The sequence below is a fragment of the Zootoca vivipara genome, chromosome 7 (genome assembly GCF_963506605.1).
Source record: "Zootoca vivipara chromosome 7, rZooViv1.1, whole genome shotgun sequence".
Classification (NCBI taxonomy): Eukaryota; Metazoa; Chordata; class Lepidosauria; order Squamata; family Lacertidae; genus Zootoca; species Zootoca vivipara.
In genome coordinates, this window is record NC_083282.1 from 86,408,029 (window position 1) to 86,429,697 (window position 21,669).

The following is a 21,669-nucleotide window of genomic DNA, read 5'->3' on the forward strand; positions in this document are numbered from 1 at the left end:
ACAAATGTGACACTAGATGGCGATGGTGAGCTATGGCAAATTCAATATATTCTTCAAAACCTTTTTTTTTAAAAAAGCATTTTCGCAGGTTTCTTTTATATGTGTGTTGACTCCACCTGAGCTATAGCAATGGATCAGGCCATCAACCCATCTAGCTCAGTGTTGAGCTAGACTGTCGGTGGCTCTGTGGGGTTTCAGACAGAGTTATTCCCAGCACGTGCCTGAACTCCTTGTATAAGTTAAGAGTCGCTCACCTTTTTGTGGAGTTCACAAAAGAGCAGTTGCCACTCAGCAGCTGAGTGCATGCTGTACATACAAAAGGTTAACTTTCTGGCATCACCTTTGAAGAGAACCTCAGGGAGCAGGTGATGGCAAAGACCCCTGCCTGAGACCTTGGACTGCTGATGCCCGTGCTGGGTTAGTTGACACAATGGCTTGATTCAGTATAAGGCAGACTATAATATGCTCTATGTGGGGCTGCCTTTTTGCCCTGATCTGGAAGCTCTAGCTAGTGCAGAATTCAGTAGCTAGACTGCTGATGTGGGCAGACGGCTGACAGCTCTGCTAAAACAAATGCTCTGGTTGCCCATATGGTTAGAGGCCAGGTTTAAAGTTCTTGTATTAATACAGAAACTTTGGTCCAGGATACATTAAGGACTGCATGAACCTCTGCACTTGCGATTCCCAGAAACTGAAATTCAGAGGCACATCACCACAGTGGAAACAGAACATAATCACTGGGCTAGCGGCCACATTTTTTTTTTTATTCTTTAATATGTGGGACCCAGGTGGCGCTGTGGTTAAACCACTGAGCCTAGGGCTTGCTGATCAGAAGGTCAGCGGTTCGAATCCCTGTGACGGGGTGAGCTCCCGTTGCTCGGTCCCAGCTCCTGCCAACCTAGCAGTTCGAAAGCATGTCAAAGTGCAAGTAGATAAATAGGAACCGCTACAGCGGGAAGGTAAACGGCGTTTCCATGTGCTGCTCTGGTTTGCCAGAAGCGGCTGGCCACATGACCTGGAAGCTATACGCCGGCTCCCTCGGCCAATAATGCGAGATGAGCGCGCAACCCCAGAGTCGGTCACGACTGGACCTAATGGTCAGGGGTCCCTTTACCTTTACCTTTACTATGATTTTTATTAAACTTTCTGATTTACCATTTCAGATGAACATTTTACATACTTAAGATATCAATGACTTCCCTTCTTCTCTTTCCATGGTTTATTTTACATAGCTTATATCCCTGCATATTTTACAAAAACGATACCAATTTATCTTTATGCTGCCAGGATTTTCAGCTGTACACAATTGTTTCCCATATATTCAATAAACGTTTTCCAATCTTCTTTCAACGTATGTTCTTCTTGTTCTCTTATTCTATATGCTAAGTCTGCAAGTTATAGCAGCCACATTCTAATTACTGTGTTGTTTTACTTAATATTTTAATTATGAATATTCATATTTTCTCATTTTAATTGGATTGTTTTGTTGCATAGTTTAATTGGGTATTTTAATTATGTTTCTTTTTTAAATGCTTGTGTAATTGGTTCTTATACTTGTAGACCACTTACCTGAAGCCTATTTTGGCATTAAGCGGTAGACAAATTAATAACTAATAATAATTCTACTCTCTCTGTAAAACTATCAATTTTAAGTTATTCAGCTTCTGTACCCCCATGTTCTTCAGTTCCTTTCAAGTTGGTTTTTTTAAATGAATATTCTTATTCTTTTCTTAAATAATGTGGAAATCCTTCAGGGACAGTTAACTGTGATATTTGAAAAAGGTAAATAAAGCTCTGGAAGCTGCTCTGAGCTCATAGCATAAGGCAGCCCATCGGCCCAAATAAATATCTGAAGAAGCAATAACTCAGCAGTGGGAAAGCTAAAAAAAAATCTGCAGTCATGTTACTGTTTGGACGGTGGGTGTCACTGTGTCCTTTCCACCATAGCAGTTCAGGGAGACAAGGCATTTAAAATGCCCGGGGAAGAGTAGATTTATGTAAATGTACAGGAGACAACAAACCTTCTAAGAAGTCCATTGCTGCTGGTGAATAAAGTTGCATGTTTATAAGTCAAAGGTTCCCACAAGTGATGATAAACTAGGAAAGGAATTTTATTTAAATTATGCTTTGGATTTAAGGATCTTCTTTTCCCCCCAGTAACGCAGCTGGCAATCTGTTTAGCAGGTGCATTTCCAGTTCTAAAATCTATGTGCCACTTGGTCAAGTGTGGTGTTGTATGGGCGTAGAATTAGGCATGTATTGGTTTAAGGCAGGGGTCAGCAAACTTTTTTCAGGAAGGGGCCGGTCCACTGTCCCTCAGACCTTGGGGGGGGGGCTGGACTATATTTTGGAGGGGGGGAAAGAACTAATTCCTATGCCCCACAAATAACCCAGAGATGCATCTTAAATAAAAGCACACATTCTACTCATGTAGAAACACCAGGCAGGCCCCCCCAAATAACCCAGAGATGCATGCTGATTCCCGGACCGTCCACGGGCTGGATTTAGAAGTTAGGATTGTAGTTGTTGAGCTTTTTTTAGGGTTGAAGTTGCTGAGGTTTTTTAAGGAATTTACCCCAAGATTAAACCAACCAGCGGGCCGGATTAGGCCCCCCAAACGGTCTTTAGACATGCCTGGTTTAAGGAGACATTTGTTGAATTGAATGCTAGTCTGGCCTTCCTGGAGGGAGGATGTGAAACAAAAGTAAGCACGACAGATTTCTAGATTGCAGAGATGTATTTAAACATGCAGTTTCTTGTATTCCTAGGGAGAAGTTATCGGCACGACATGGCTACCTGTCCCGCCACACAAGCTCTCTGCTCATAATCGCCCACCCTCTTCTGCGTCCCTGCTGTGGAAAAAGTACTACCTTTCCCTTACTTGTGCAGTTCTTAGTGCCACTATATCACTCCCTGTCAGTTCTTCAGCAACAAAAAACACTGGGTTCAGCAAACTGAGCAAATGTGCTGTTTCCCCCTCTCTGCTTCTCCAAGTAATGGGAAATCAGCTTTTCAGGGTCAGTTTCCCATCACTCAGAGAGCTGTCTTCAAGGGCCTTTCATAATGCACATTTTATTTACAATTCAGAAGTTTTGCAGGTTGAGCAGCTGGAAAGTAAGCACACTTAAATGGGGAGCGATGTGAGTCCAGTAGGCGCTGCCCACACTTAAACTTCTCCACACTTCCCCATAAAAATCAATACAGTGGTACCTTGGTTTTCAAACGCCTTGGTTCCCCAATGCTGAAAACCCGGAAGTAACAAACATTTTTCGGAAGCCGAACGTCCAATGTGGTTGTCAGCTATTGTTTCCAGGGCACCTGCACCAATCAGAAGCTGCACCTTGGTTTTCGAACATTTTGAAAGTCAAATGGACTTCTGGAACTGATTAAGTTTGGTGCTTTTGTTTTTGCTATTTATTTTGCGTTTTTGTTTTGGAGGCTTTTTCGGATAATTTGTTTTTGTGAGTGTGTGGAACCCAGTTCAGCTACTGATTGATTGATTGATTGATTGTGTGACTACGGAAATGGATAAAAGCCCCCCACCCAAACAATGAGTATCATCAGTGCAGGTAAGAATTTTTTAAAATTTTTTTTAATCATCTACAATACTGTCTTATTTATTTTATAGTACAGTACATTGATTATTGCTTTCATTTTATGGAACAATGGTCTCGTTAGACAGTAAAATTCATGTTAGATTGCTGTTTTAGGGGTTGTTTTTAAAAGCCTGGAACAGATAAATCCGTTTTGCATTACTTTCTATGGGAAAGCACACCTTGGTTTTGGAACGCTTTGGTTTTGGAACGGACTTGCGGGATGGATTCAGTTTGAGAACCAAGGTACCACTGTACCATACAACATTAAATTTCACATGAACAATGGCTGAATTACAGGCAATGTATTTACCACTTTAAAGGCCACATTTCTTTCTACTGAGACGGTGCACCTTAATAATAATAATAATAATTTATTATTTATACCCCGCCCATCTGGCCGGGTTCCCCCAGCCACCCTGTGTCATTTTGATGTTGAATGTAAATAAATTTGCAAGAAATTTCCATCTATTAAAGGAGAATTGGGTCATGCTTAAGGTACAGCATTGAAAGGAAGTGTGGGTCTATTTCCTAAAAGCCCATCAAGTGCCCTACATGCTTGGCTTTGCTACACCACTAAAGCTTGAAGACAAGGACTTACAGACTAGACAACTACTGGGAGAGGCTGTTGGGCAGCTGAGGAACCTGGAAGAGCTGGAATCAGGCAGTGGAACCTGTAGGATTTTAAAAGTGGCTTTGTTAGGCTTGAGACCTGAGCGAAGCCAGAAGTTAACATCCCTGGCCAGAGCTGAGAAAGGTTTGGGGGAAAACTTTGTGTTGCTGCTTCAGTCCTTAATGTTTCCTGTTAAAAGACGCTACTAACCTGGTGCTGGTGGAGACTCTTGAGAGTCCCATGGACTGCAAGAAGATCAAACCTATCCATTCTGAAGGAAATCAGCCCTGAGTGCTCACTGGAAGGACAGATCCTGAAGCTGAGGCTCCAATACTTTGGCCACCTCATGAGAAGAGAGGATTCCCTGGAAAAGACCCTGATGTTGGGAAAGATTGAAGGCACAAGGAGAAGGGGACGACAGAGGACGAGATGGTTGGACAGTGTTCTCGAGGCTATGAACATGAGTTTAACCAAACTGCGGGAGGCAGTGGAAGACAGGAGTGCCTGTCGTGCTCTGGTCCATGGGGTCACGAAGATTCGGCCACAACTAAATGACTAAACAACAACAAAACCTGGAACAGATCTCTGTCTCAGATTCTAGAGAGCTCCTGCTAGCCTCACTTGCTTTAAGAAAATATTCATCAGTATTACACTGTTTTCAGTTTTGTTTCCCCCCACTCATCTATTTCTCCTTCCCTCCCATATTTGGTGCAAGCAACCATGCACTTCCGCAAATGCAAATGAAAGCCTTCAAGCCCACATCAAGCATTCGTCTACTCTTCTGCTTGTCCCACCATGTTCCCCTGGAGAAACCTACTTGTTTATCTCCAAATCGGAACAAACATCAGTCAGTTTTTCTGCTGATTGATGTTTGTTCTGATTCAGGGGAAAGCTGTAGTTTTTTCTGGAGAAAATGGGAATAACAACAACAACAACAACAACAACAACAACAACAACAACAACAACAACAACAACAATATTTATACCCCACCCAAGTGGAAAGTCTCTTGGGTCTGTGCTTTCAAGGCACAGAAGAAGCAGAAGTGTGGTTGAGTCCCATGTTTCACTTTAGTGAGTCTTCTCCATCCTTGAGCACTCCAAAGATTTTTAGACTACAATTCCCATCAGCCGTGCTGGCTGGGGCTGATAGAAACTGCAGTCTAAAATGGCTGGAGGGCACTAGGTTGGGGGTGACTATTCTTTCACCTGATAAGGTACCGAGTTCCCACTGCTTTCCTTCCAGTTCCTCGTTCCCACGGGGGTTTCATTTGTACAGATAATCCCCTTCGAAGCATGACTTGATTTAGTGGTCCCTCCTGTGACTCACACACAGATTTATTTGTTCCTTCCTGCAAGCTCAGAGATGAGTCTTACAGCTTTAATATGATTTCTGCCCGCTGAACAAAGTTTGGCCAGAGGCTTATATTTGCCCCCCTCAGGCTAACCCCTGGGCCAGACGGGTGTAGCTCATCATTCCTTCCATTTTCTCTTCCTCTTCTAGAATAAAATATCCTCTCTTTTTCTGGTTTAGAAGAACTGAAATGCAAAGGAGGAAAAAAAACCTCTTTTAGCTCAGAAAGTTGTGCAGAAAAGGAATTTTACTAGGTAAATGTGATTGCACACAGGGGTAAGAAAAACTGCCCTTTAGCAGTCTCTCTCCCACCTTATCTGATCAGAACGTATTTATACCAGGCTGGTATAAATATGAGAGTGTGGCCTAGAAGCTGGGATGCCAGGGTTCAAATTCCTGCTCAGTTGTGCAACAATGGGTGACCTTAAGCCAGTCTCAGCACCTCAGCCTAACCTACTTCGCAGGGTTGTTGTGATGATAAAATGGGAAGGAAGAGGACCATATATGCCACTTTGAGCTCATTGGAGGAAAGGTGGGATATAAATAACAAACAAACAAAGGAATGTGCCCCTCAGGCTAAAAAAACCTTCCCCACACCTGGAGTAGATCTCATGAGGTTCCTCCAACTGATTACAATCCCTCTTCTGATACAGGTATCCTTTTCTTCAAGGTATCAACATGCCCATTGTCCTCTAGAAACATATAAATAGATGGATGGATAGGTGGATGGACAGACAGAATTTTCTTCTTATGAAAAGTATGACTCTCAAGTCAGAAAGGGATGAGAGAAATATGCTCCCCCATGTATTTCAAGATCCCTGATTGCTGTTATCCCCTTGTCACTCCACCCCCCCCAAGTGCTTCTCCCCACGATTCCTTCATGTGGGATGGAACACTGGGGCAGACAAGTCACAACAGTTCCTAGAGTGTCCACTAACAGGAACTCACCTGGAGGGACACCTGACTACAGGTCAGTTCCTGTTCCCTCAGACATGCAAATGAGTTGGATTAGATAAGCCCCTAGCCTGCAATCACTCTCTCTCTTAGCTACTTCCTCCCTCGATGAGGACACATCTCCAGAGAATCTCTAGTTAGCATGGTTCTCACTCTAGGCCTGCAGCCAAGAGTGAGATCAAATGGAGTCTTACTTTACTAAGTAGTCTCTAGATGTATATATACTTGTAACTTTTCTAAGCAAGCCTGCCTTTCTGAGATTATGCTGTAACTCAGGATGAAACTGTAAGTAAACTCTATCTTATTTTATAAACACTGTGTTGTGTATTTCTTTTAAGAGGGACAAAGGGGACCTTTGCCAGGAAGTGTAATATTGAACTATAAAGTGTAATATTGTTATAGAGATTCTAGCGAATCTAACGCACATGCTTTGCTGCGCACAAAAGGGGAATGTCACTCTGCTGATATTGGAAGCTTGCTAACACAAGCTTGGATAGGATCTATCTAATAATATATCCTAATCCACATCCCTAACATTCCCATAAAGGGTTATTACGGCCCAGGACTGCGTATTTTTGTGTATTTTTGAAGGATTGCTTTGGATTGTGATTTTGAACTGAGTAGGATTTTTTCAGTTAGAACTTCCTGGTGAGCACATGGTCTATTGTTCTCCAGTGTGCCTAGGGGATTAGCTACCCCTCCCCTCCCTCAGAGTTTACAGCACTGAGAACTCAGAGGCAGTGAAGATTATTTTGCATTTTGAGATATTTTTAGAGATTTTGATTTTGGAATTTTTGGCAAATTTTGGAATTTTGAGAAATTTTTAGAATTTTGAGATTCCAAGATGGCTTTTGCAGATTTTGATAGTGGAGTTAAGCCAGGATTCATGGCTCTAGATGATGACAATTATGTATTTTGGAAACAACGCCTGATAGCATTTTTAGATGCAAGGAATGTTTTGGATGCCATTGAAAAACCTATGCCTACTGGCACAACAGCAGAGGATTTAGCCAAGATAGCAAATTGGAAACGCATGAACAGCGAGGCCAGATACATAATTTTGAGTGGACTTCGCAACAGGCATCTAACATCAGTTAATAGCAAAGATGATGCAGCTAAAATCTTAAAAGATATTGAGCGCAAGTATGGAGCATCTACTAAGAACTCCTACAGGAATTTGATGAGCAAATTAACTGCGCTGAGGATGAATTCAAGAGAAGAATTCACTGACCATATCAGCAAATTTAGTGAAATTGTTCAGAGGATTGATCTTACTACTAAAGCCCTTGATGAAGAAACAAAGGTTTCATTTTTGATAGCATCTCTAGGACCAAGCTTCAGTTCATTCAAGAGTTGCATGGATCACAAAAAGGACCTGACTTTTGAAGAACTGATTGATCATTTGAGAGAGGAATGCAGAGATTACCTTGATTCTTTAGAAAGGAATACAGGGAGAAAGGACACTAATTATGCTTCCAAGCATTTTCAAAGGTCCAGACAAACGCCAAAAGAAATAATTTGCTTTAACTGCAATTTAAAAGGGCACATGGCGAAGGAATGCCGGGCACCTAGGAATAAATCCCGCCCCTTTCCACCAAAAGGCGAAAAGAAGGGGGGTCGTGGGCGTGCAATGATATTGCAAGAAAGAAATGTAGCTTTCCAGAGCTGTGAAGGAAAGCGCAATAAGTGGCTTCTGGACAGTGCAGCAAGCAGCCATTTCTGTTATAAAAGGGAATATTTCAATGAAATAGACAATAATAAACAGTCTGAGATTGAAATTGCTGATGGAAATGTTATAAAGTCAATAGGTGCAGGATCTTTGAACTTGAATTTCAAAGTGAACAATGAGTCTTTTGATACTACAGTGAGTAATGTTAAGTATGCACCAAAGCTGAACTGTAATCTAATAAGTGTGTCTAGCTTGGACAAGAAAGGTTTTGAAATTATATTTAAAAATGGACAATGCAATGTGATAAAAGATGGTGAAGTGTTTATTCAAGCCAAACTAATCAATGATGTGTATGAGATTGATATTTCAGAGAATGAGTCTGCAAGGGTTGCACAACCCAGCAGAAAGGATCAACCAGATCTGGAACTCTGGCACAAAAGGCTTGGACACAGGGATACCAACCTTATCCTGAAAATGCAGAAGGAAAATCTGGTAAAAGGTCTACAGGTAAAGAATTGCAGTACACCAATGCCAAACTGTACATCTTGCATAACTGAAAAGGCAGTCAAGCCTTCCTTCCCACGTTGTACAGAGAAGAGAAGCACAAAAGTCATGGACACTGTTCATACTGACCTATGTGGTCCGCTGAATGTACCTTCCCTAGGAAACAATAAGTACATTCTGATATTTATAGATGACTTCTCAAGATATTGTGTTGGATATTTTCTAGAAGAAAAGAGTCAGACACCGGAATTGTTCAAACTGTACTTAAACATGGTGAAGAACAAATTCCAGAGAGCTCCTTCCACCTTAATTTCGGATAATGGTGGAGAGTTTTGCTCACGGCAGATGAAGGCCATCATGGCACAAGAAGGCATAGCACATGTAACTACAGTTGCTTACACGCCTCAACAGAACTCCATTGCTGAGAGAAAGTTTAGGTCTATTATGGAGATGACAAGGTGCATGTTAAAAGAGGCCAACTTGTCACAGAAGCTATGGGGTGAAGCGGCGAATACGGCGATTTATTTGCAAAACAGATTGCCTACAAAGGGTGCAGAACGCACACCATTTGAACTTTGGCACGGGAGAGTCCCAAGTCTGCAGCACATACGTGTGTTTGGAAGTGTCTGTTATTACCACGTGCCCAAAGAGCGCAGACACAAGCTTGACTCCAGAGCAAAAGCAGGTATCCTGGTTGGATATGCTCCTGGAGGAAAGGGATATAGAGTTCTAGATCCAAAGAGTGGCAGAGTAGACCCATACCATGTGGTTCATTTTGATGAACTAGGAAAGTTTGATACAAAGAACACTGTTATTGACTGTTCTAGAGAGTCACCAGATGAAGAGTTTATAAGTTTTCATTTAGCACAAGGAACTAATATACCTTCTGGTGTCACAACACCCCCTACAGGCGACACCCCAGAAGACGCAGAGGTCCAGACCCCTGGCGGCACCAGAGACGAAGAGGAGGAGCTGTACGTGGACATGCCAGCGTTGGAGGAGGATGAGGATGCTGATGCGGTTGCACAACCAGAGGTCAGATGCTCATCCAGAACCAACAAGGGCGTTCCGCCACTACGACTGTCCTACTTTGCAGGGTCGGCGTCTCCACCAGAACCTTCCACTTGGGAAGAGGTAGAGCAGATGCCAGCCACCGAAGCCAGTCTCTGGAGGAAAGCCGCGCAGGAGGAGATTGACGCACTGCACAAGAACAAGACCTGGACACTCACAGAATTACCTGCTGGTAAGAAAGCAATTGGGAGCAAATGGGTGTTCAAGGTTAAAAGGGGTTCAGAAGGGGAGGTGCAACGTTACAAAGCAAGACTAGTGGCACAAGGTTTTTCACAGCAATATGGCCACGACTATGACCAAGTCTTTGCACCGACAGTAAGATACAGTAGCGTAAGATTACTTTTAAGCATCGCAGCATCTAAAGGGATGGAGGTGAAACACATCGATATAGCTACTGCGTTTTTGCATGGGGAAATTTCTGAGGAAATTTACATGAAGCAGCCTAAAGGTTTTATAAAGCCAAATGAGGCACATTTGGTTTGCAAGCTTCAAAAGGGACTGTATGGTTTAAAACAAGCAGCCAGAGCCTGGAACTTGAAATTGCATGGAATGCTGGTGAAACTTGGGTACAAGCAAGGTGAAGCTGACAAGTGTTTGTACACTAAGCAGAGTAATGGACAATTTTCTTATATTCTTGCCTTCGTTGACGACCTTTTAATCGCAACGTCAAATGACAGGGATTATAAAAATGTAGTCCAGCACCTCAACAAGGAAGTGCAAGTGAAGGAATTAGGACCAGTTGAGTATTACCTCGGGATTCAAGTGGAAAGAGAACAGGATGGTTCATTTCTACTTAATCAGAAGCAAAAGATAATTGAACTGTTGGAGAGTATGCAATTGCAGGATGCAAAACCCGTCGACACCCCGATGGCTACAGACTTCTTAAAGAACCAAGAGGATTCGAAGCTGCTGCCAAACAACACCGAGTATCGTTCAGCAATTGGTAAACTTTTGTATTTAGTTACCACATGCAGACCTGATTTAGCCAATGCAGTAGGGATTCTCAGCAGGAAAGTGAGTAGTCCCACTGAGCATGATTGGGTTGGTGTGAAGAGGGTGGTTCGATATCTTAAGGGTACAATGGATTGTAAATTAAAGTTACCAGCTGTCAGTGACCCTAAGCTCATTGGGTACACTGATGCTGACTGGGCGGGTGATAATTCTGATTATAAATCCACAAGCGGGCATGTTTTTATGTATGGGGGCGGAGCTATCACATGGGGCAGTTATAAACAGAAATGTATAGCTTTATCGTCTACAGAATCGGAATATGTTGCGGCTACAGAAGCGTGCAGAGAGATTTCCTGGCTGGACCAACTCCTAACAGACTTTGGCGTGGAGAGAAAGGAACCTATAAGCCTGCTGGAGGACAACCAAAGCTGTCTAAAGCTGGCGCAGAATGAGAAGTTCCTAGCACGCTCAAAACACATTGGGGTCAGGTACCACTACGTTCGCCAGATGATACAAGATGGACTTGTCGAACTGTCGTACTGCTGCACATCGGAGATGACAGCAGACATCCTAACAAAACCCCTGCCAAGACAGAGTTTCCAGAACCTGCGTGTCAAGCTGGGACTCTTGGGTGGTTGAATAAAGTTGCTTATGTTTTGTTTTGTATGTAATGAATGTTGTGAATTGCCTGAGAAGGGGTTTGTGGGATGGAACACTGGGGCAGACAAGTCACAACAGTTCCTAGAGTGTCCACTAACAGGAACTCACCTGGAGGGACACCTGACTACAGGTCAGTTCCTGTTCCCTCAGACATGCAAATGAGTTGGATTAGATAAGCCCCTAGCCTGCAATCACTCTCTCTCTTAGCTACTTCCTCCCTCGATGAGGACACATCTCCAGAGAATCTCTAGTTAGCATGGTTCTCACTCTAGGCCTGCAGCCAAGAGTGAGACCAAATGGAGTCTTACTTTACTCAGTAGTCTCTAGATGTATATATACTTGTAACTTTTCTAAGCAAGCCTGCCTTTCTGAGATTATGCTGTAACTCAGGATGAAACTGTAAGTAAACTCTATCTTATTTTATAAACACTGTGTTGTGTATTTCTTTTAAGAGGGACAAAGGGGACCTTTGCCAGGAAGTGTAATATTGAACTATAAAGTGTAATATTGTTATAGAGATTCTAGCGAATCTAACGCACATGCTTTGCTGCGCACAAAAGGGGAATGTCACTCTGCTGATATTGGAAGCTTGCTAACACAAGCTTGGATAGGATCTATCTAATAATATATCCTAATCCACATCCCTAACATTCCCATACTTCACGACCTGGCTTAGATGGAAGTTGTTTGGAGCAAAGTCTTTTCCAGGCCGAGCAATATGCCTGTGGATGTTTGGCTCGTCATTTCGGAGGCAGCCTTGAAGAAATCTGCCCAGGGCAAGCGGATGAGTGGGGAAATGAAAAGTGTGAGCAGAATTTGTTCCGCCTCTTTTCAAACACCCACCCACCCACACCCCCTCAAAGAAAGGTTAATGCCGGTTCTTGACTCTTGTGATTATTAATGCTTTGGGGAAAGTGGGCTTGTGCTTCGGGGGATAACTAGTGAGATACCCAACAAATGAAACAGCAGGGCTGAGCCAAATATTCTGCAATAAAATATTCTATAGTTTGGTGTGTGTGTGTGTGTATAGGTTTCGCAGTCTCTGCTTATATCCCATCACCCCCTATACAAACACCCATTTGTGATCCTAGTGCAGTGATGACAACCGCAATGATTCATTGCTCTATAGCATTATTTCTTTCTTGGAACTAATTTCAGACTTCTCCACAGCATGACATTCGAGCATTCACTTCACTCTGACTTGACTATGTGTGCCATCATCATGAAGCTAAACCTGAGTTGGGGATAACACCCTATATCCTTTTAAATGTGTTTGTGGGAAGGGAAGTTGTGGCAAGCGAGGGTTTTTGTTTTGTTTTTCTTCATGTTTTTCTTATGCATTTTGTGTTTTTATCTTGTATTTTCATGCTGTGAACTTCTCCGAAGGGTGGTATACAAAGTTAATCAATAAATAAGTAATACTCCAAGCCCTCACTTTGCACTGGCTTGGTGAAATCATCGGGAAGCCGTCAAAGTGAAGGCAATGCTTCTAACCCACCCTGGCTTTGGTGGAAAGGGGTGCCAAGGGTGCCAAGAAGGAACAGGCAGTGCAGTCATCACCTGCTGGTACGCTGGACAAGCACTTTTTGGCTTTGGTCCACAGGGACCCCGGAAGAATTGCCCAAAGGCTGCGAAAGTGCCTTTTGACTGAGTCACTCTTCATTCATACAAAGAGATTCTGAAGCGCTGGCAGGCTGTCAGCTTTCTATGAAAGTGGTGTGGGTGGCTCTTAAGCACTGGTGAGGAAACGTGGAGGATTTTAGTATGAGAGCTCTGCACCAGATTGGCCTGAGGAGATGAGTAGTGTTATTCCTTTTTGAAGAGAGACATGGTGAAAGAAAAAGGAAATGTTGACTTAGATTGTTCTGTGGCTTACACTGGGCATAACGGCAAGTACTGTTAGGGTAATTGGAGAAAGGAAGGAAGGGGACGGGGAGGAAGAGAGCAGTCCAAGTCAGAACCTGAAGCTGCATGGATACCAACTAAGGAGCTGGAGCAGCTGCAGGCCTTTCAGGTTACTGCTAGAAATCAGAAGACCACTGAACTCGACGCTGACAGGCAAGAACTCACAGAACAATCTCCCACAGAACCACGGCCTGTGAAGGCAGAGCCAGGAGCCTGTTGGGTGACTTCCTCTGAGCTGGAGGAAGCCAAGACCTCCTGCAACACCTCGCTGATCCAGCAGCACAGGGAGCAAACCAGACACGAGGCCCTGGGATGTCGGAGAAGTGCCCATCTCCAGGTCAGAAGGTTTGCTATTTAAGGATCAAAGTTCTCCATGTGGGGGCAGAGCCTGGGAGAGGTCTGGGGGCAAAAGCTTCAAAAGGCTCAGTTTGCTTTCAGACTTCTTTGGAGCAAGTTGCTCACTTGGAGCTATCTGTGGTCCTGAAACCCCTAACCTACCTTGCCCCATGGGACCTGGCATAAAAACAGGACATGACACTGGGATGCTAGGCTTTGGTTCAGATATATGTGTCTTTGAATTCCTACGGAAAGGACTGAAGCACATGCTTGAGATGAGCAAGGAATCAAGAGCCAGGAATTGCACACCAGGAAATCAGAGCCAGAAGTCACAGCACAAGCCAAAGGCAAGACCAAAGAACAACAACAGCAGTGTGCCAGAACCCAGGACAACATTGTTGCTCAACTGGAACAGGAAGCTCTCTTTATACTTTCCTGCCCTCCTCAAGAAAGTTCAATTGCCAATCTGAGTGGGTAGAGTGAGCCTAGGCTTGAGAGTACTTTGCTGAATGCTGCAACCTACATAAGGATCATATAATTGTAGAATTGGAAGGCACCCTGAAGACCATCCAGTCCAACTCCCTGCAATGCAGGACTATGCAGCTGTCCAAATGGGGATCGAACCAGGCAACCTTGGTGTTATCAGCACCACACTTTAACCAGAACCCTGACATCAGTCTGAGATGAGCCATGAGAAAAGTCAGTGATCAGCACCAATAAGCAGGTCAGAAGGATGAAACAGGAGCAAGAATGCAGGGACACTAAGGCTTAGCTGAAACAGAAAGTCCTTTATACACCTTTCTGCCAGAAAAATCCTGGAGTGTAGTCAATCAAGAGGGTTCTTCACTGAGAAGTCTGCTACCGGCAGTTCAGTGGTTCAACACATGGGGCAGCCACACACAGGTCCTACTAAGTTCCTGACATTGTGGGGTTGGTTTTTTTTAAAAAAAATCTGATATCCATTCCCAAATGGCACTGGATAGCTCCAGCTGAGCCCCCTTCAAGGCCTGTAGAACTCTCTCTTCGAGGCTGTAAAGGACAGCATGCAAGCTTGCTAGGGGCAGCTGGCTGGCAGTTATTGGAAATGGGAGTATTAGACTCAATGGATCCTCCTCGATATGACCCAGCCAAACAGTCCTTATCTTCTGGAACAGTGTGCTATTTGTAAAGTTGCCATGAACTGGTTTGACTGGTATCACTGAGGTAGGAAGCCAGCTCTAATTTGTCCTTATGGTTTACTGAACTGTGCACCTGCCCTTAAAAAAAAACCCCATATGGCAATAACATAAAACAAATCTTAGTGGCATTATTTTAAACCCTTTTGATTTGAAATTCAAACTCCAGTGTTCCAGTAAAAAGGACTCAAGTGGCTTGTAATTTGTCAGGCTCAAGAGCGGATGAAATTATCCTAGGAGCCCGGTTCTGCATCCACCGAGGACTAAGGGCAGGCAATATTGCTTCCACATCACAGGTCTATCTATATTCAAACATGGGTTTGACTGGCAAGAACACACAATATATTGGTGTCATTTCAGTTGTGCACCACCCTCCTTGGGATGGTACAGGGCTGGGGCACACCCATATTCATATGGATGAAATATGGTACGAAAGGGGAAGTACTTCTGTAGACTAGAACATAGGATTGCAACACAACAACCCACAATTATGGTAACTCCAAACAATTATTCCGCAGTCATGGAATTGCTGCAATCATATGCAACAGTGAACGTGGTCCACTTGCAGATTGTTGCTATTTTTCACGTGGGAATTCAATAACATACTGGCAAATTGAGGTGGCACAATTAAAGTGGAAGTGGTCCTCCTGGGCTATATCCAACATTTTCTGTTGCTAGCGCAAGGACACTAGTGGATGGGAGAGTTTTAATGTTGTGCAACAGAGAAGTCAAATGCAACGATTGCATTAGCAGAAACTTATTATGCAACTGAGTTCACAATCTATTGTGCAACAATGTTGCCCACAAACTGTTCGTGCACTCACTCTCTTGTGCAATAGCATTCTGCTTGTGCACAGATTTCACCAGCATAATAAGTATACGGTGAAGTGACTTTAACTTAGCACTACATTGAACACAGCCCCTTGTCTTCTTGCTCAACAAGACTACTTCCAAAAAGAGAGAGTATTTTTTGTGGCAAGGAGAGTGATGGGGAAATGTACAGAATGGATGAAATTGCAACCGCTCGATGCTATGTTGTATTACATCCATGAAGCAAAATCACCCTGAATGCTCAGTGCACAAAGAACACCCTATTACCTCCTAACTTTGTGAAAGCAAATCCAGGTGAATACTCAATAAACAGGTCACCTGGAAGAGCTCAGGGATATTCCTAGTTTACCTAGTTGTTGTTTAGTCGTGTCCAACTCTTCATGACCCCATGGACCAGGGGTCCGCAAACTAAGGCCCGGGGGCCAGATGTGGCCCAATCGGCTTCTCAATCCGGCCCACGGAAGGTCTGGGAATCAGCATGTTTTTACATGAGTAGAATGTGTTCTTTTATTTAAAATGCATCTCTGGGTTATTTGTGGGGCATAGGAATTTGTTCATATTTTTTTCAAAATATAGTCCGGCCCCCCACAAGGTCTGAGGGACAGTGGACCGGCCCCCTGCTGAAAAAGTTTGCTGACCACTGCCATGGACCATAGCACGCCAGGCACTCCTGTCTTGCACTGCTTCCTGCAGTTTGGTCAAACTCATGTTAATAGCTTCGAGAACAATGTCCAACCATCTCGTCCTCTGTCGTCCTTTTCTCCTTGTGCCCTCCATCTTTCCCAACATCAGGGTCTTTTCCAGGGAGTCTTCTCTTCTCATGAGGTGGCCAAAGTATTGGAGCCTCAGCTTCAGGATCTGTCCTTCCAGTGAGCACTCAGGGCTGATTTCCTTCAGGATGGATAGGTTTGATCTTCTTGCAGTCCATGGGACTCTCAAGAGTCTCCTCCAGTACCATAATTCAAAAGCATCAATTCTTCGGCGATCAGCCTTCTTTATGGTCCAGCTCTCACTTCCATACATCACTACTGTACTGGGAAAACCATAGCTTTAAATATACTGACCTTTGTCGGCAAGGTGATGTCTCTGCTTTTTACCTAGTAAAGGTAAAGGGACCGCTGACCATTAGGTCCAGTCGTGACCGACTCTAGGGTTGCACGCTCATCTCGCATTATTGGCCGAGGGAGCCGGCGTATAGCTTCCAGGTCATGTGGCCAGCATGACAAAGTCGCTTCTGGCAAACCAGAGCAGAACATGGAAACGCTGTTTACCTTCCCGCTATATACTTGCATTTTGATGTGCTTTCGAACTGCTAGGTTGGCAGGAGCTGGGACCAAGCAACGGGAGCTCACCCCGTCACAGGGATTTGAACCGTCGACCTTCTGATCAGCAAGCCCTAGGCTCAGTGGTTTAGCCCACAGCGCCACCTGGGTCCCTAGTACTTTCCCTCAAATGATCATAGGTATGTTTGAGTCTCACATTACTGCAAGGAGGAAAAACACACACATCTGAACAGGCCCTTTTAGAACATGGTTAGTCTTCCTTCGCAAGAATGGCACTTATGTCTTCACAGTTAATCCAAAACTTGGAGCAACTTGTAAAACTAGAACTCTGAGAGTTGAAACTTCACCCATTTTATCTACTTGGTAGCTGATAATGAGAGGAAAGAACATATAGGAAACATAATGTAAAGGTCAGTTGCCTTCTCCTGGGATCCATTACCCTAGGAATCCCAGGCAACTTGAACCTAATCAGTGTCTTTATAAAATATTTAAGAGACTTCCTGAACCAATTAAGCAAATGATTTTCTATAGTATCTCATCTCTCCCTTCCGTGTATCAAAATTTAATTGTGGGTAATTTCCTGCCGCCACTCAAAACCGTGGGCCAAATCCTCAGAGCTGTTACTCTTGCCATACAGCCCTGAAGAAATTTAATTTGATGTGTATCGGAGGAAGGATTTATTTTTGCCAGAGTAAATGAGAAAATAACCTAATTTGAGGATTGACACTTTGCCTTTGTGTAAATTGCAGTGAATATAATTAAGGATCTAAGTCTATACTTGAGACCTGCTGGTGGAGGGGATTTAAGGTGAAAACCCCACGATGCCAGCAAACCTTGATATGTGCCACTGGCATGAAAGATACTCCAGGAGAACACTCTGATGCCCCAGTGGGATACACTGACAAGAGAACTGCTCAGCTGCAAAAGATGCCCCAGGGCAGGTCAGTCTGGACAGCTCAGTTGGTTAGAGTGTGTTGCTGGTAATGCCAAGGTTGCAGGTTCGATCCCCTTATGGGACAATGGCATATTCCTGCCTTGCAGTGATTGAACTAGATTATCCGATCAGAGTCCCTTCCAACTATGATTCTATATTAAAGGGTCATGGGCCGGATGCGGGTGGGTGGTATGGCAATGCTTTGTGATACTGGCTGCTTGACAGCTCATAATGAAAAATTGGCAGGTGGCTGGCTGCTTAACGCTGGCTCACTGATATCATCTGGAATTATGGCAAGTAGCAATTGATGAAAAATTGACACTGAAGATCTGCTCAGTAAAGGGAGTAGTAGCACCAGCTAATATAGATGTCTGTGCTGTATTGCCTGACTTCATAACCTACACAAATGAAAAGAAGGACAATCGGTGTCTTTCTAAACCCTTTCCTTTGACTGTGGAAGAAACACTAAATTAGGGATTGTGCTGGTCATCAGTCTTGAAGATTAACCACCCATCTGCGCACTGCAGACATGCTGTACAGAGGTGATGCTGTACAGAGATGAGGCCAGGGCAAACTCAGGATGGGGAAGGAAAATAAATACCATCACGGAATTTAAGATTATTGCCTTGCAAGCCTCAGGAGCAAGGGCTTGCAGCTCCTCTTGGGCTTGCTGATCAAGTCCGTGTGATGAGGTGAGCTTCCATCGCTCTGTCCCAGCTCTTGCCAACCTAGCAGTTCAAAAGCATTACAGCACAAGTAGATAAATAGGTACCACTGCTGTGGGAAGGTAAACTGCCCTGAGACCTCCGGGTATAGGGCGGTATATAAATTCTAACAACAACAACAACAATGTAAACGGCGTTTCCGGGTGCTGCGGTTCTTGTCATGGTGTCCCACTGCACCAGAAGCGATTTAGTCATGCTGGCCACACAACCCAGAAGGCTGTCTGCAAACAAACACCAGCTCCCACGGCCTGAAGCGAGATGAGCACTGCACCCCATAGTCACCTTTGATTGGACTTAACCATCCATGGGTCCTTTACCTTTACCTTTTATCTTTAGTATGCATATTAGATATGGCAACATCTCTCTGGCCTTTTGTTGTGTACATTGAGATCCACTCCCTACATTTCAAGCACATTCAAGGCATACAGTATATACAGCACATGGCTTCCCCCAAAGAATCAAGGGAATCGTAGTTTGTCTAGGAACTGTAGCTTTGTGTGAAGAAAACTACAGTTTCCAGGATTCTTTGGTGGAGAGAATGCTTTAAATCTGCATTGAATTTGCTTGAAATGTATGGTGTAGATCTCCCTAAACATCACAAGGAGATTTATCCTGAGCTGCAGAATGTGATGTCCTTCTCCCTTCCTCTCTCTGCACACCCCTTAAATCTGCTCCACGGCTTTCCCCCACTCTCTCCACTATTATTTTTACAGGGCTGTGTGTTGCAATGCTGAGGCATTGTTATCAGTTTGACTCAGATGCAAACTCTGTCCTTACAGGGAACTTGGAGACAGGAAACTTGAGAGCTGCAGAAGGGTGAAATACAAGCTGTTAGTGTTAAATCACTTGAGAGTCTGGTTTAGAGTCCATCTTCTCCTTTCAACTCTCTGGGACTGCAGGCCTTTGATATGTCATTAGAGAAGATCTCACAAAGGGTCACCACTCTCGGGGTTAGTGGCTAAACTTAGTTTGCTGGCTGAATTTATAAAGGACATTGTGGGCAGAGATACAGCAGGCGGTTGGTGACCAGGTTATCCAACCTGCAGAATTATAATTACAGTATAATTATAAATGTATCAATGCAGTAGGGGATGGAGTGGAGGAAGCAAAGGAGGCCATTTTTACAGGAAGGCTGCAGGCATCTTTATGCTGACCAGGCGTTTGGCATAAAGCAATGAACTATTTTGAGGTTTTATTGGCATTATTTGTGGCTGAATTGTTGCTGTTATGACTGTGCTTTAGACGATGCTTTATTTTGTAACATTGTCTGATTGTTGCCCTGAGCTCCAGATCGGAGGAAAGCTGGGATATAAGAATCTTAAATTAATAAATATTAGCATCATTAACTCATCCATGCTTAGTACCATCAGTGTACACAATGCAAAGTACAAGGGAACAAGGTCCCTGCCCCAAGAGGCTTACATTTTTTCTTTCCCCTCCTTTTCCCACCTCTCTTTAGTTTCTAGGCCTAATCTGTGATTCTTTAACATAATGTACATCTTTTTGGTTTGCACTATGATATATTGTGAAGGCTTATTCAGCTTACAATAAATTTGCAACAGACTGATATGACATCTGTTTGTAAGGAGTCTCGTTCTGTGGCTTCAGGTCCCAGTCTGTGCTGCAACAGAGGTTGGATAAGAGGGGAAATGCATCTCAGAAAGCCCGGCCGTATTGCGATGCATGTGCATGCGAGATGGTTCTCTGTCAGTGCAGAGTCAGCCATGCTGTTTGTGCATCTGCATCTCTTTAACTCTGGGTGGGGGGGGATTTTCTTGTTCATTAATGAAGTCCCTTTCAAAGCCACTTCACCCCCGGCTAATGGCAGCATGGAGCTCAGCTTTAGATCCAATCTATCTAACAAATTGAGTGTGTGTGGAATGGATAATTATATTGCATTGAGCCTCTATGGGTTCTCCCGCCCCCTTTGCTAATGCAGGTTTTTGTTTTTGTTTCCCCTATTACCTATTGCTTTGGGTTGCGATCTTTGATTCCTCATCCATTTAGATTCCCCCTTTGATGTTTTGTCTGGGGCCTGCTGGGCTGAGACTGAGAGCAAAGGAGAGTAATGTGCATCCTGGAAGCAGAAAGCAAAAAAATTGAGAGGAATGAAAGGGAAGCAGACGTCAGGGCATAAGCAGGCACTTTGCAAAGGGAAGAGGACTTCAAGCAGAAGTCACAGCAGATTTATTCAGAAGTGAGCTGACCATCCTTTCCCATTTTAACAAATGCCTACAAGCAAGCAAGCAAGCAAGCAAGCAAGCAAGCAAGCAAGCAAACAAGCAAGCAAGCAAGCAAGCAAACAAACAAACAAACAAACAAACAAACAAACAGCAATGTAATGGTTCTCAACCCTTCCCCAACTCAATTCCCCTTTTCTTTTTTGACAAACCAAACCAGAGCTTTTATCTCTCTTCCTGTCAGTAGGGGGTGCTCTTGTGATGAGCAATCTTTGCTGTTGACATCCATTTGTCTCGAGAGCATAGGTAGGGGGGCAGGGGGTGGGGCGCCCTGGGCAGCACTTACCTTGGGGGTGGCGCGCCAGGAGCTCAAGCTGATGCACAACTCCAGGCACCCCAGAGCTCAGCACACCACTCCCCAAAGCAGCACAGCCCAGGGCTGGGCTTGCAGTGCACTGAGGTGCTGTGGTGCCCCCCGCAGCCACCAGAGGGCGGCAGAGAAGGTCGCAACTGGCACACGTTGGCCCCGCGAGCCTCCGAGGGCCTGCAGTGTACAAAAGCAGTGCTGGGCTGGCATCCGCCTGGTGTCTCCCCCTCAGCCGCCCTCCAGGTGGAGGGCATTAAGAGGGGCACAGTTCCAGCAGCACGCCCTGCCCCAGCTCATCCTGCCTGCATGGGCAACTCGTCCTGGGTGCCCCAGTGGCTTGCTACACCCCTGAATCAAACCACTGCATTAACAGTGATTCCCCCCAGGGCACACACCTGGGAAGTGTGTATGGAGGTCCTGGGCTGCCCAGATGCAGGGGCGTAGGAAGGGGCGGGCCTCCCCGGGTGCCACTCTGGGGTGTGTGTGACAAGGTGTCCCCTGCCTCCCCCCAACTGTAGAGTGGCTGAGGGCTCACGCAGACCATATGGGTGTCGCTTGTGTGCCGTC